Source organism: Nomascus leucogenys, chromosome 5, assembly GCF_006542625.1.
Source record: "Nomascus leucogenys isolate Asia chromosome 5, Asia_NLE_v1, whole genome shotgun sequence".
Taxonomy (NCBI): Eukaryota; Metazoa; Chordata; class Mammalia; order Primates; family Hylobatidae; genus Nomascus; species Nomascus leucogenys.
This window is the reverse complement of record NC_044385.1, coordinates 125,144,594-125,160,523: the sequence shown is the minus strand read 5'-3', so window position 1 is coordinate 125,160,523 and position 15,930 is coordinate 125,144,594. Positions and strand designations below refer to the sequence as shown.

At 41.3% G+C, this 15,930-nt stretch overlaps 1 protein-coding gene and 1 pseudogene across 2 annotated transcripts in view; one reads left to right on the top strand and one right to left on the bottom strand.

Annotated features, from left to right (window-relative positions):
• UBAC2 (UBA domain containing 2) overlaps positions 1-15,930 on the bottom strand; it is a 182,146-nt gene that overhangs the window by 155,667 nt on the left and 10,549 nt on the right. The window lies entirely within an intron of this gene.
• LOC105739832 lies at positions 14,918-15,669 on the top strand (annotated as a pseudogene).

The window sequence follows — 15,930 nt, the reverse complement described above, 5'->3', positions numbered from 1 at the left end:
TGCAGTGGCATGATCTCAGTTCACTGCAACCTCTGGTGCCTCCCAGGTTCAAGCGATTCTCATCCCTCAGCCTCCCAAGTAGCTAGGACTACAGGCGCACGCCACCACACCCAGCTAATGTTTTTGTATTTTTAGTAAAGACAGGGTTTTGTCATGTTGCCCAGACTGGTCTCGAACTCCTGAGCTCAGGCAATCTGCCCGCCTCTGCCTCCCAAAGTGCTAGGATTACAGGCATGAGCCACTGTGCCTGGCCATATTTCTTTTGTTTTAAACCATCACGTTTGTGATAATTTGTTAGAGAAGCAATAGTACACTAAAACAGTGATTATGATGTCCCTGAGGAAATGATGCTGGCAAAAATCTACATATTAAGGAAACTATCAGAGATATTTTGTCACATTGAAAGCAAAGAGAATAAAATAATGGAAACTCAGCCAAACTCAAAAAGGTGTATGACAATTCACAAGGTTTAAGATAGATACTCCTTATAAGTTACACAACAGGAAGAAGGCAAACACTGTTCAAACTGCTCTTGGTAAGTTTCTTACAAAGAAATAAAACACTTGAATTCTCAATGTCGCTAATGTTTTTAACAAATTACAGTATACTGTTTTACTATTTTTTCATTTCTCTATGCATTTATAACTATACATTTGTAAGAGAAAGTCTAAAGTTTTAACATTCTTTCAACAAAGATTTTTAAAAGTCACAGAATAATCCAAATTTTCCCCATTGATTATTAAAATAGCTTTGCCTGGTTTCAACTTGCACAGTCATTTTTACAGTCCTGCATCACCTTGCAAAGCAAGGACTATCTGTGTGTGTTTGTATATACTCTTTCCTAAAACAAGGCTGCAATGTGGTCACTTTGGTATGACCTTCAAGCTCAAATGACAAGTCACTGTCCCTGGTTGTCCAGACCTCCCTACATTCTGGGCCTCCTGCCTCTCCAGCACAACCTCCATTGCTTTGTTCTCAGGAGCCTTTGCTGCAATCAAACTGCACAGCTCACTACCTCCTGAACATGTTGCTTTCTGTTTCCATGTCTTTGGAAAACTTTTCCAGACTTAAATCTCCAATATCATCAATGCCTTCCTTATTAGCACAGATACTCCCTTATCTAAATCTTATGCAGCCTTCAAATTACAGTTGTTTCTACTTTCCTCCATCAGCCTGAGTGAACCATTTTAGCCTGAAGGGCTTTTCCCCCACTCTGCACCCTCATTCCCACACACTACTATGAGCAGCCAGGGTTTGTACAGTTTTGCTATCCCAATTACAATAAAGATTCCTGAAGGGAGGCCACATGCCTTACTCTTCGCTACATCCACCATAAAGCCTAGCACCATCCCTTGCACAGATGAAACGTCCAGAGCATTAACAGCCAAGATCACAGAAAAGCCTCACTGATGGGGACATTCTCCGATTCTGTGAGGTGCACCTTCATCTTATTCATAAGAAATTCCCTGGGGGCGAATTTACCAGTTACAGTTGACATTGTGGTTATTGTACTCGTTTAAGCATATAAAAATAGCCCAACTATTTCCTCTCTGGTAAGGTCTCGTAAGCATCTAAACTGGAACCATTAGTAAAGTGGTTGCATACTTTCTTCATGACCAAAATGCAAACAAGGCTCCACGGAATCTAAAATCTAACCGAGTTCCTCATTGCCTAGTAATTCAAAAGTAGAAGACAGCACCATGACTATGAGCCTAACCAACCTAAATCCTTTCTTGAGCCATTTCAGCCTCAATTTTCCTCACCTGTAAAATGGAGATGAGAACCTACCTCAAAAGTGTTACGAGAAGAAAATGAAATAAAAGAATGAATATAGGGGCTGGGCACAATGGCTCATGCCTATAATCCCAGCACTTTGAGAGGCCAAGTCGGGCAGATCACTTGAGGTCAGGAGTTTGAGACTAGCCTGGCCAACATCGTGAAGCCCCGTTACTACTAAAAACACAAAAATTAGCTGGGCATAGTGGGGTGGGCGGCGCCTGTAATCCCAGCTATTCAGGAGGCTGAGGCAGGAGAATCACTTGAACCCAGGAGGTGGAGGTTGCAGTGAGCCAAGATTGTGCCACTGCACTCCAGCCTGGGCAACAAAGTGAGATTCTGTATCAAAAAAAAAAAAAAATGAATGAATATAGAGAATATTGCTCCTACCACCAGCACCATCACAACACTCCAGGCTTCCCCCATTAAAGGCAAGCTCCTTTGTGACTCTGACAGGACTGCAGATGGAGCAGGGGTGATGTAAGTGCAAGGGGCAGCTTGATCCATGTTTCCTTCAACTTGAGTTTCCACCTGTCCTTGTGCAGTGGACCCCGTCATTCCTTCCTCTTCCTTGCCAGCTTCTGAGCAACTCAACATGACTCAAGAAAGTCACCCAGCTGAGCTACAAGATTTCACCATAAATTCTTGGTCTCAAGTCTCAAGGTGACACTCTCCACTGACCAGCATTTCCACTGATTTTCTCTAGTATATCTGCTCTACAACTTCTTATCTCACACCATCTCTTCCTCTCTCCTCAAACCTCCCTAATTCACACTCCCAACTTGAATACCAAACTCCCAACACATGCACCAAATGAATAAATGAATGGTTTGCTTTGGTATTCTCAATTATTCTCTAAATATGAGTAGGCATCCACCTGTACCATGCATTATTCTAGGTCCTGAGGCATAGCAATAAACTGTGGACAAAGTCCCTAGCCTTGTGGTTTAGAGTCTAGACAGGACAGAAAAACAACAACAAACAAAACAAGGTAGATATACATTATGTCAGATGGAAATAAATCCTACGAGAAATGAACTAGGGAAAATAAAACCTGTGGCTTTGTTATTTACCACATATTTCCCGTCTCTTCCCAAACACATGGTAGGACTGCTCCCCACCCCCACTCCCAAATGAAGTAAGGCATGGCAATGTGACTTGCTCTGGCCAAGTAAATGAAAGCTATGTCACTTCCAGGAGGACCCTTTAAGACCAGGGAATCATTCTTGCTCTTTTCATCTGCCAATGTGCAAGATGGTGGTTACCCTATCAGCCAGCTCCCAGGGCGGACGACAGTGCGGAGTGGACCCCTCCTAGGTAACTCGCAGTGGAGATGGAACACCAGTGAGATGCAAGCCTTGTCTCGGGTTCCTGATATTTCAGAGTTGTTTGCTACCGCAGCATAACTGGGGAAGGAGGGGTGCCGTCTTTTTTTTTTTTTTGAGATGGAGTTTTGCTCTTGTTGTCCAGGCTGGAGTGCAATGGCACAATCTTGGCTCATTGCAACCTCCGCTTCCTGGGTTCAAGGGATTCTCCTGTCTCAGCCTCCCGAGTAGCTGGGATTACAGGCATGCACCACCACGCCTGGCTAATTTTGTATTTTTAGTAGAGATTGGGTTTCTCCGTGTTGGTCAGGCTGGTCTCGAACTCCTGGCCTCAGGTGATCCACCCTCCTTGGCCTCCCAAAGTGCTGGGATTACAGACATGAGCCACCACGCCCGGCCAAGGGGTGCCGTCTTATCCAACCTGGTTAGGGAAAACCTTCTTGTAATGTGGATTTGGGCAGAGACCTGAAGATGTAGGCCTTGCAGATATCTGAGGGAAGGGTGATTCTGGAGGAAAAAAAAGCAAGTACACATGCTCTGAGTTGAAAACATGCTCAACATGATTAAGAGACGATAAGGCTGCCAACTGGCAAAAGCAGAATGAGCACAAGGCAGACACGGAGGGAGCTAACGTCAAACAAGTGGCGATGAGGGGAATGGTCCAGAGCCCTACAGGCCATCATGAGGACTTTAACCTTTCCTCTGGATGTGACAGGGTGCTTTGGGGAGGTCTAAGTAGAGGAATAACATGGTTGGACATGTTTTTGAATGATCACTTTGGTTGCTAAATTGAGAAGAAATTACAGCAAGGCAACGGTGGAAGATAGCAGACCAGTTAGAAGGCTGTTAGGGAATCCAGGGAAGAAAGGAGGATGTTCAAACCAGCAGGGTGGAGGTGGAGATGAAGGGGGAGGTCGGAACTGGGATATGTTGTGAAGGTACTGCAGGCAGGATATGCTGACTAACTGGGTGTATGGGCAGATGGAGAAGTCAAGAATAAAACTAAGTTTTGTTCTGGACAACTGGAAGAACTGTTGGCAGTTACTGAGATGGCCCTAAGTTACTGACATGTTGTCTTTCCTACCTACAAGATCTGGGCCCATCTTGCAACATGCTCTCCCAAGCCTTCACCTGCCAGGTCTCTCTCTCCTCTCTACCAGTGCCACTCAAAATAACCAGTCTGCAAAGTGCTACCAGCTCACAGTGGGGTCAGAGTTTGTGTCAAATGTGAATCAACACACTGCCTCCTTCAGGGATGAAGTCCTGCTATGAAAACATATCAACTAAACATGTGCTGTGCTCAAATGTCACCTTATCCTTTGTCCTGCTTTTTTCATAGCACTTAACAGTGGATTTAATAGTGATTCATCAACTCTATGATTCAAACTGATACACCATTATTTTTAGCGCCACTAAAAAATAAACGCTGCCAAATATAATTCTAAGACGTCATCAATTATAAGGCACGTTCCAATTTTAGAATCATTAAAACGTGGGAATAAATGCATTTTAGAATCAAGGAAATATGTTTCTTGGTCTATCGTCCATGCCCCCATCTTCAGTCTCCACTAGAACACAAGCTTATTTAGGGCAGCAGCTTTGTCTGGTACATTCCCTGTTGCAGCATCCCTCATGCCTCTAATAGGACCTGGCACATAAAGGCAGTCAAGAGTGTTTGTTAAACAAAAGGGGAGTGATGTGAAGGAGGTGCTCACATACTGGCAGGAGCAACCCAAGTGTCCACTGGCAGATGAATGGATAAACGGGTAAACAAAATGTGGCATACACATATAATGGAATTTAATTCAGCCTTAAAAAGGAAGGAAACTGGCACATGCAACAACATGCATGAACCTTGAGGACATTATGCCATGTGAAATAAGCCAGTCACAAAAAGATAAATATTATATGATTCCACTTATTTGCAGTACCTAGAGTAATAAAATTCACAGAGGCAGAAAGTAGAAAAGTGGTTGCCAGAGGCAGGGTACCGCAGGGGGAGGAAGGGGGAAATGGGAAGTTGTTTAATGGGTACAGAGTTTCAGTTCTGAAGGTGAGAAGAGTTATAGACATCGGCTGCACAATATGAACGTACTTAATACTACTGGACTATACACAAAAATAGTTAACGTTGTACATTTTATATTGCGTACATTTTACCACAATTAAAAATTAAAACTAAATATAAGCAAATATTTACTGAACTAATAACTGACCCTATTTACATAGCCATTTTAATTCTGTCCAGGACCAAACAAACCCCTAAAAATACAGATCTGATAATTGCCATTAAGTATTCCTCTCAAGATGAGCAAAAATCAGATCTCAAAAACCTATGTGGAAAGCAATAATACACAAATATCCAAAAAGTTGCACATCACAGGATAAGTATACAGTATCATTATAGACAACAAGATTCACTCATCAACTCAAGATTTGTACTTTTACTACGTAAAAAATTTTAACTCAAAAAAACCCTTTAAATAATTATTAAACTCTAGTTAATAACAATGCAATTTAAGTGCTTAGAGAAAATGTGACTATAATTTACTTTGAAATGCATTTTAAAAAATAATATGGTACTGATCAAATAAATAGAGGGATCGATATTTGCTAAAGCCAACATAGTAAAATGTTAATTGTAGAATCTAGGTGGTGGGTATATGGGTGTTCAGTGTACCCCTCTTTCTACTTTGTGGCATGTTTGAAATTTTTCATAATTAAAACATTGGGTGGGGGGTGCACAGTGAATCATAGAATCTGAGAGCTGAGAAAGGACTTCAAAGAAGCAAAAGTTAATAGAACTGAAATGGGACGTAGATAAATCCACAAATATAGTTGGAGAATTCAGCACTCTTCTCACAGTAATGGAAAATACAAGTAAACAGAAAATCACTGTTATGGACTGAATGTTTCCTCCTAAAATTTGTATGTTGGAGCTCTATGTTGACTATGTTTGGAGATAGGCCCTTTAAAGAGGTAATTAAGGTTAAGTGAGGTAGTAAGGATAGATGGAGCCCTAATTCAATGTGACATGTCTTTATAAGGGAGGGACCCAGGGATGCTTGCACACACAAAGGAAAGACCATGTGATGACACAGCTAGATGCCAGCAGGCTCCTGCAACGCCCCAGGAGAAACCAAACCTGCCAAAACCCTGAGCTTGGACTTCTAGCTTCTGGGTCTGTGAGAAAATTAATTTCTGTTCCTTAAGCCACCCAGTCTGTGGTATTTTGTTATGGCAGCCCAAGCTGACTAGTAAAATCAGTAAGGATATACAAGACCTGAAAAACATTATCAACCAATTTGGCCTGATTGACATTTATAGAACACTCCACTCAACAACAGCAAGTTACACATTTTTTCAAGTGCATATGGAGCATTCACCAAAATAGACTATATTCTGGGCATAAAAGAGTCCTCAAAAAATTTAAAGGAATTAAAATCATATAAAGCATGTTCCTTGGCCACAAAAAAATTAGAAGCCAACAACAGAAAGATGGAAAATCCCCCAAATATGTGAAAACTCAACAACACATTTCTAAACAATATCTGGGTCAAAGAGGAAGTCACAAAGGAAATTAGAGTATATTTAAAATAGAATAAAAAATGAAGCACAACCAAGCAAAATTTGTGGACTGCAGATAAAGCAATGCTTAGAGGGGAAAATGTAGCATAAAAATGCTTATATTAGGAAGAAAAAAGGTCTCAAATAATGGTGTAGGCTACAATCTTAAAAAAAAAAAAAAAAGAGAAAGAAGAGCAAATTAAAACCAAAGCAAGCAGATATAAAGAAATAATTAAGAGTAGAAATCAATGAAATGGAAAAACCAAACTATATAGAGACAAATCAATGAAACTCAAAGCTGGTTCTTTGAGATCAATAAAACTGATACACTTCTAGCAGAAATGATCAGGACAAAAAGAGAGAAGACACAATTATCAATATCAGGAATAAAGAGGGGGCATCTCTACTGATCCCAGAGACATTAAAAGGATAGTAAGAAGTTGCACAACAATGTGAATGTACTTAATGTCACTGAACTATGCACTTAAAAATAGTTAAAATAGTAAGTTTTATGTATGTATTTCTTATCACTACTAAAATTTCTTTTTTTTTTTGAGACGGAGTCTCGCTCTGTCGCCCATGCTGGAGTGCAGTGGCGCAATCTCGGCTCACTGCAAGCTCCGCCTCCTGGGTTCACGCCATTCTCCTGCCTCAGCCTCTCCGAGTAGCTGGGACTACAGGCACCCGCCACCACACCCGGCTAATTTTTTTATTTTTAGTAGAGACGGGGTTTCACCGTGGTCTCGATCTCCTGACCTCGTGATCCGCCCGCCTCGGCCTCCCAAAGTGCTGGGATTACAAGCGTGAGCCACCGGGCCCGGCCATCACTACTAAAATTTCTTATCACAACTAAATTTTTCTTTGAAAGGGAATGTTAGGAAATACTTTATGCCCATAAATTTGATAACTTAGATGAAACAGGCAAACTCCTTGGAAGACACAAACTACCAAAGCTCATTCAAGAAGAAATGGGTAAATTAAATAGTCCTATAGATATTATGAAATTGAATTTATAGTTAAAAGGCTTCCAACAAAGAAAACTCCAAGCCTGATGGCTTCGGGGGAGAATTCTACCAAGCATTTAAATACCAATTCTATACAAACTCTGTTACAACACAGAAAAATAGAGAACACTTTCCAACTCACGTTATGAAGCCAATGTTACACTGTTAGCAAAGCCAGACAAAGATATTAAAAGGCAAAAAAATAGACCAATATACTTTATGAACATATTAACAGATGCAAAATTTTCAACAAAACATCAGTAAATCAAACCTGGCGTTATATAAAAAGAATACATCATGACCAAATAAAGCTTATCCTGGGAATGCAAAGCAAATCAATGTAATTTACCATATCAACAAGTTATAGTATACTATGAAACCATTCTCATCCTGCCCAATTACTGCTTATTCTATGAAACCAATTTGTCATCAATCCATAAGGCTAAACTGACCACTTACTGCTATGTAATTACCAATGGGCTATCCCTTTGATCTAACCTCAATTATTAATTACTAATATAACCAACTGGTAACTACTAACACCAACCAACATTTATTAAGCACTTAGGAAGTGGAGGTATTAGCATGACACTTTATGTGTGCTACTTTGCTCCTGCCACTCCCACTACAGGGCCTATGTGCCTGTTACTCTCTCTACCCAAAATGTTCTTCCCATGTCCAGCTTATTCTCACCATTGAGTCCTCATTTCAAAGAGCACCCCCTCAGAGTGGCCTCCCGTCGTGGTTTTTTGCTTTTGAGTTCATCATCCTGGTTAATTTACTCTGTGGCATTCTTTACTACTTGAAATTCTTTGTTTGCTTGTCTGTCTCCTTCATCAGAATGTAAACTCTATGAAGATAGGATCCTAGTTGTCTTGCTCACTGCCATATCCCCATAGCCAGAATGCCACCACTTAGCACACAGTTGCCTTTCAGTAACTATGTGGTGAATGAATTACTTACATGGTTTAATCCTCAAAATAACCCTATGAGGCAGACATCACTCTTCTCAGATTTATATAGAAGACAAAACTGTGACTCGGAGAGTACATTACCTATCCATGATATAAAATGCCTTAGCCGGGGTTCCCCTGAGAGTAAAAGATGAGACAAAGGCTTCCAGGCAGGGACTTTATTTTGAAATGTGATCCCAGGGGGCAGTAGTGAAGGACACAGGGAGCGAAACAGAGGAAGAGTCCAAAGAAGGGCACTGTCAAGTAGGCGATCACCATGAGTGACAGATGTTTCTGACAGGTGCTGGAACCTGCAGGACTTTCTGAGAAGCCTTGTGAATGTGTCTCAACTACCATCCCAGGTGGAACAGGGCAGCATTTTTATCTATCAGCTTCCATCCTCAATGGTCTAGAGTGGCCACAGAAAAGAAGCCCCACGGGAGGAACAGAGAAATAAGAACAAAAAACCAGCTTACACACCAAATGGGACTCTGTAGAAGTAGAATAAAAGGTGAGGCTGCGAACACTGAAACCGCGCAAGAAGAGGCTAGTGAGCAGCAGAACGAGAATTCAAGCTCTGATAATCCGGACTACAAACACAACTGACTACACTGCATTGCCATATAGTGCCAAGGTTCAAACAAATTTTCACCTTCATGGTGGATTTCAAGTGAAAGACATACACGATCACAAACAGCACTAACAGAAATCAAAGTGGTGCCCTGTGTAACAAAAGTAAATGTAATTGTGAACGAAATATAAAAAGACTGCAGTTTGTGGAGGCTGCAACACAGATCCAAGAAATCCATTTCTAGGAATTTAGCCCAAAGTAATTATCATAAATGTGCACAAAGATTCTGCTACAAAAATGTTCATCACAGCACTGTTTATAATAGTGAAAAGACCAAAAACAATATAAATATCTAATTGGGAAATGAGTAAATTATGTCCTATCCATAAAAATGGAATAATATTCAACATTAAGAAATAGGTTGTAGAAAAATATTTCATACCTTGGAAAGATGTTCCTAAATAGTAACTGCAAAATATTCTAGTGGTATTATTATACAAAAATAATATATACTTTTCTTTAAAAAGCACCTACCAAAATATTAACAGTGATAATCTCTGGTCTGTTCACGGGAGATCTTAATTTTTTACAAAAAAAAAAATCTATTTGACAATTAGAAAAAATAATTTGTAACTAGTTACTAATTCAAGAAAAAGATCCATATGGTGAATCCCTATGCATTGAGATGGGGCAAGTCACTAGCAATCTTCCGCCTCTCTGTGAGCAGAGCCAGGAAATGGTTCATACATACAGAACCCAAGCAGAGATCAAGCAGAAGGTTAAGAAAAAGTCACTTCTCTGCAGGAGATCCTTTCACCTTTGAAAATGTGGATGCTACAGATTTTGAGAATAACAGACAATGCATTAATCTAAAAGTAAAAATGCAAAGTACCTCTCTGGCAAAGATAACATAAAAATATAAAGTTTAAGAATTCCTTTTGGGTCTGATTTCTCTTTGGTTTGACCCAAGTACATAGTCATTTCTTTGAGGCAATAAATACTAATCAGGCTTGGGTGACTATGTATTATCCTAAAATAAATATTACAGTATATGTGGATTATTTTATGCCATGCACTGTGCTAATAAAAGCTATTTACATGTAATACCATCTCAGTGAATTACTATAATAGCCTTGAAGCAGGAATTAATTATCAGCATTCTCTAGGTGAAGAAATAAACTAAGAAAGGCTAAACAACTCACTGAAGGTCACAGCTAGTTAGTAGAGGGGCTGGGATTTGAACTTGGTTCTGCCTGACTATAAAGAAACCATTTCTTTCTAATATATAAGAAGGAAGTATGATAACTTTATATGGGTACTATTTTAATACTTAAGATATATCTTTTTGGTTCCTCAAAAAGTCAAGCACAGAATTACGACATGACCTAGCAATTCCACTCTGAGGAATATACCTAAGAAAACTGAAAACAGGGTTTTTTTTTTTCCCACAAAAACCTAAATACAAATGTTCATAGTAGCATTATCATAACACAAAAAGTGGATACAAACCAATGTCCATCAACAAATGAACAAAATGTATATCCATACAATAGATTATTGTTCAGTCATAAGAGGAACGGATCCTGATACATGCTACAACGTAGATGAACCTCAAATACATCATGCTAAGTGAAAAAAGGCCGGTCATATAAAGTTATGTACTATATGATTCCACTTACATGAAATGTCCAGAATTTAAAAATCCATACAGACTGAAAGCAGATTAGTGTTTGTCAGGGATAGTTGGGAGAAGGTAATGGGGCATGACTGCTTAATACAGGGATGTCTAATCTTTTGGTTTCCCTGGGCCACACTGGAAAAGAAGAATTATCTTGGGCCACACATAAAGTACACTAACACTAACAATAGTTGATAAGCTTAAAAAAAATTGAAAAAATCTCAGAATGTTTTAAGGAAGTTTACAAATTTGTGTTGGGCTGCATTCAAAGCTGTCTTGGGCCGCATATGGCCCATGGGCTGCAGGGTGGACAAGCTTGGCTTAATGGGTACTCCGTTTCTTTCTGGCGTGATAAAATGTTCTGCAATTATATTGTGGTTGCTGTTAATTGTACAAAAATGTAAATGTACTGGAAGTCAATAAGTGAACATTTTTAAATGGTTAAAATGGCCAATTTTATCTGAATAATAATAGGTATCTTTTGGGTACTGGAGACACTAACCACAGGCCTTGCAAAGCTTAGTCCTGTGGGCTGTTACAGAAGCATTCTAGCTGAAGACAGACAGGTAGGGGAGCAACCCAGAAACTCTGCCTGCCTCCACAAGTCACGCATGTAAAAATACACACGTCAAAAAGCCCTGTATGCTTCACACCCTTGAGAGGAGGGGCCGCCATATCCTACCACAACATTGGTTTTCCTATGTCTGACTACTTAACTATTTGGTAAACTTCTCAGGATTCTCACAAGAATGGGGTGACCTGGTGTCTCATAAAGTAACTTTCCTATAAAGTTTTTCATCAGAAAGGAGCTAAACCAAAACTAAGGGCAGAAATCCATAAAAGCACAGTAAACCCATGCCTTGCAAGAGACACCTTCCACTTCCACTATGATTTATTCCTCAAGTCTCTGGACTTCCTAGAAGAAAACTTAATGAAACTTAGATTCAGTGACCATGTTAAGGAGGAATGAGTGCCTCCTGGTGATCATCTCAACAAAGACTGTCCAGGGATCAAAAGGTTCCAGGTTTATTTTTGTTACAGCTGTTTCCCTACAGTGTTTAGAAGTAAAACACTGGAAGCCATCCATCAATCAGCTCCTGTCCCTAACGCATTGGGGAGAATTCAGTGACACTGGACACCTGCCACACTGACCGCTCCTCATGCAGGACCCCGAACAACTGGGTAGAGTGCCTGGCTCAGGACGGCAGCCAATAAACACTTGTTATCGAAGCAATAGTTATACAGTTTATCAGGAAAATAAGCAGGAGAAAGTGCTAAGAAGTTTCCAGAAAAAAAGAAAAAAAAAAAAAAGGCAGGAAAGAGAAGGACTTACCCTCTAGATACAAAAAAATGTGCTCCACATCTAAAATACTTAAACAGTGTGAATTAGAGGGGAGGAAAGAGTGAGCTGTAAAATTTAAAATCCTGGTCCTAAAACAGCACCAAACACAGAGGCCTGCATGCCAGAGATAAGTGTTTCAAATCTGCAAGTCAGCAAAGGCACTGGGCACCTAAATGTTCATTTTGGTCCCACCACTGTGGTGGCCACCAGTTGGGTTTATACTTCTTAGGGAGATTTTATACAAACATTAACACTGATTAAATGTAAAAAGCAGTAATACTAAAGGTACTAATTAGACAAGAAATATAATTATAATGAAATAATAATTTTAAAAGCCAAAAGAAGTTTAAAAAATTATGACTGTAACACACAAATACGGGATAAATCAGTTAACAGTTGGAATAACTCTAAATAAAGTAAATCAGGAAGCTCACAGAAAGTTCTGGACCATGTGATAAACTGTAAGAGAGAAAAAAATAATACTTTTCAAGCGGGGAAATGTGTGGTTAGTGGCAAGAAAATGTGTTGTAAATTCAAGTGCCTACGGAGGCCAGGCAGGCAGTGAAATGGGGGAGTCGATGGCAAGAAGGTGGGCGCAAGCTCGGTGGACGCTGCCACCCATCTAACAACTCGGCCCTGAGGCTGCCAGATCATCAGCCTCAGGACGTCACAGACACCTTGAATTTAGGTCTGAAATAAGCCAGTTTAAAAGTGCTGGCAAGTAACTCTCCTCTCCAACCTGCCCCCCACAACCTCCACAGAGACCAAAGGAAACGCCTGGGGCCTGGAGAAGCACCGCGGGGTGGGCGTCCATCAGCGCAGCTGAGACACCAGAGGGCCGCATGCCGGGGCGAGCGCGGGTAACAGCTGGCCCCAAGCCGGGGTGCCTCCCTGTGTTCAAGGACCCAAGAAGTCGGACTCAACCAAACAGGGTGACAAGTAAGGCTGTCCGAGCTACAAAGATGGCGCTGGAACATCCCCAGGCCACACAAGAGGGTCTGCCTCCAGTTTCAGCATAGCCTACGTGGGTCTAGGTTGGAGAAAGAGGGCAGGCAGAACATATGCCTGCATGGCGGAGAAACCCAAGTATGGTTTTTAAAGCTCTGATAAGCCACGGGACCTCTCCCTGGGAGAAAAGCGTAAGAGATCCGAGCAGAAAAACCCTTTCAAGTTTGGGCTTCTGAGTGGCCCTTCAGCACCTAATGGATGGGGGGACTGACTCTGCCAACATCTCCAGCCACTCACGCTGAGCAATGGCCTAGCTGAAGGGGGGAACAAGCCCCACTGAAACCCCAAACACTCAAATTAATTCGAAAAAGGGGAAAGAGGCCGGGCGCGGCGGCTCACGCCTGTAATCCCAGCACTTTGGGAGGCCGAGGCGGGTGGATCACCCGAGGTCAGGAGTTCGAGACCAGCCTGGCCAACATGGTGAAACCCCGTCTCTACTAAAAATACAAAAATTAGCCGGGCATGGCGGCGGGCGCCTGTAATCCCAGCTACTCGGGAGGCTGAGGCAGAAGAATCGCTTGAACCCGGGAGGCAGAGTTTGCAGTGAGCCAAGATTGCGCCACTGCACTCCAGCCTGAGGGACAAGGGCAAGACTTCATCTCAAAAAAAAAAAAAAAAAAAAAAAAGAAAGAAAAAGGAAAAGAGTCCAACAAAAACGACGAAACCAAGAAGACCGACGGGTAAAATTCCAGTCTAAGACAGCAGACCCAGGACACCTGTCCACGTTCCCGCCCTTCCAAAGTCGTTTCAAAATAAAAGAACCCTCAAAACACCAGAGAAATGTGTCCTTTCAACTGAGTCCAGAGAAAGAATCAACAAACACCAAGACCTGGGGAGGAATATGAACAATCCTCAGGAGAATTGAGGGCATTTCTCAAACTGCAGGCATTACCACTACAGCACCACAGTTTCTGCCTGCCCTGATCCTGTTATTTAATATTTTTCTTTAAATCACCTATGATTTACATAAATATTTTAAAGAAAATTTGATATCACTACGGTAAATGGAAAACAAGTGTTGCTTTCTCATTAATAGGTGGTAACTATAAAAATAAACACACTAGGCCGGGCATAGTGGCTCACACCTGTAATCCCACACTTTGGGAGGCCAAGGTGGGCACATCACCTGAGGTCAGGAGTTTGAGACCAGCCTGGCCAACATGGTGAAAACCTGTCTCTACTAAAAATACAAAAATTAGCCAGGTGTGGTGGGGGGCACCTATAATCCTAGCTACTACTTGGGAGGCTGAGGAATGAGAACCCCTTGAACCAGGGAGGCAGAGGTTGCAGTGAGCCGAGACTGCACCACTGCACTCCAGCTGGGGCGTCAGAGTGAGACTGTGTCGCAAAAATACACACACACACACACACACACAAATATAGGTTGGTACAAAAGTAATTGCCATTTTACTTTTAATGGCAAAAACCGCAATTACTTGTGCACCAACCTATAACAAAACAAAGTTTTATTAAAGACTAATATTACTTCCTGCTCTTTTTGTTACAATAGGAAAATAGCCTTTATTAGAGAGGTCTTTCAGACTAACACCAAATCAAGATTTTCTCTTTGATCCGATCAGGAATAGTAAGAACGGAAAAGGGCAGTTTGAATCATGGTACGACGAAGGAGTAGATGGTGGGATCTCACCATGGGTCTGATTAGCCCTTTCTCTGCCTTGCTTGAGCTTCAGCAGAATTCGAAATGGCTGGCAGTAAGGCTGGGAAGGACTCCGGAAAGGCCAAGACAAAGGCGGTTTTCCCACTCGCTGAGAGCCAACTTGCAGTTCCCAGTGGGCTGCATTCATCAACACCTGAAATCTAGGACGACAGGTCATGGACATGTGGGTGCGACTGCCGCTGTGTACAGCGCAGCCATCCTGGAGTACCTTGCCGCAGAGGGACTTGAACTGGCAGGAAATGGATCAAAATACTTAAAGGTAAAGTGTATATTACCCCACGTCACTTGCAACTTGCTATTTGTGCAGATGAAGAATTGGATTCTCTCATCAAGGCTACAATTGCTGGTGGTGGTGTCATTCCACACATCCACAAATCTCTGATTGGGAAGAAAGGACAACAGAAGATAGTCTAATGGATGCCTGGATTCCTCGTTATCTCAGGAGTCTAAACACTAGAACAGCTGTCCAGTGTTGGTGATGCCAGTGGACTGTATTTCTGTGAAAAACACAATTTTGTCTTTTTGTAATTCTATTTGAGCAAGTTGGAAGTTTAATTAGCTTTCCAACCAAATTTCTGCATTTGAGTCTTAACCATATTTAAGTGTTACTGCAGCTTCAAGGAAGCTATTGATTCTGAAGTAGTGGGTTTTGACTGAGTTGACTGTTTTTAAAAAACTTTTTGGATTTTAATTGTAATGCAGAAGTTATAGTAACAAACATTTGGGTTTGTACAGACATTATTTCCACTGTGGTGGATAAGCTCAATAAAGGTCATATCCCAAAAAAAAAAAAAAAGGAAAAGAACTGAAAAGGGAGTCATGACCTGTTTACTGCTGGCCTGACACCCTGTCTAAAATCATCTCCAGTGGTGCAAATGCCACCGAGCAAGCATGACAACAGTGGGGCCTCAAACCTGTCCCCAAACCCACTGTCTACAAACAGCCTTTCCACCACCATCTCAGTTGGAAAGAAGTTTATTTATTCCCCAAAATAAAATCCTAGAAACTCTCCAAAAAGGGTGGGATGG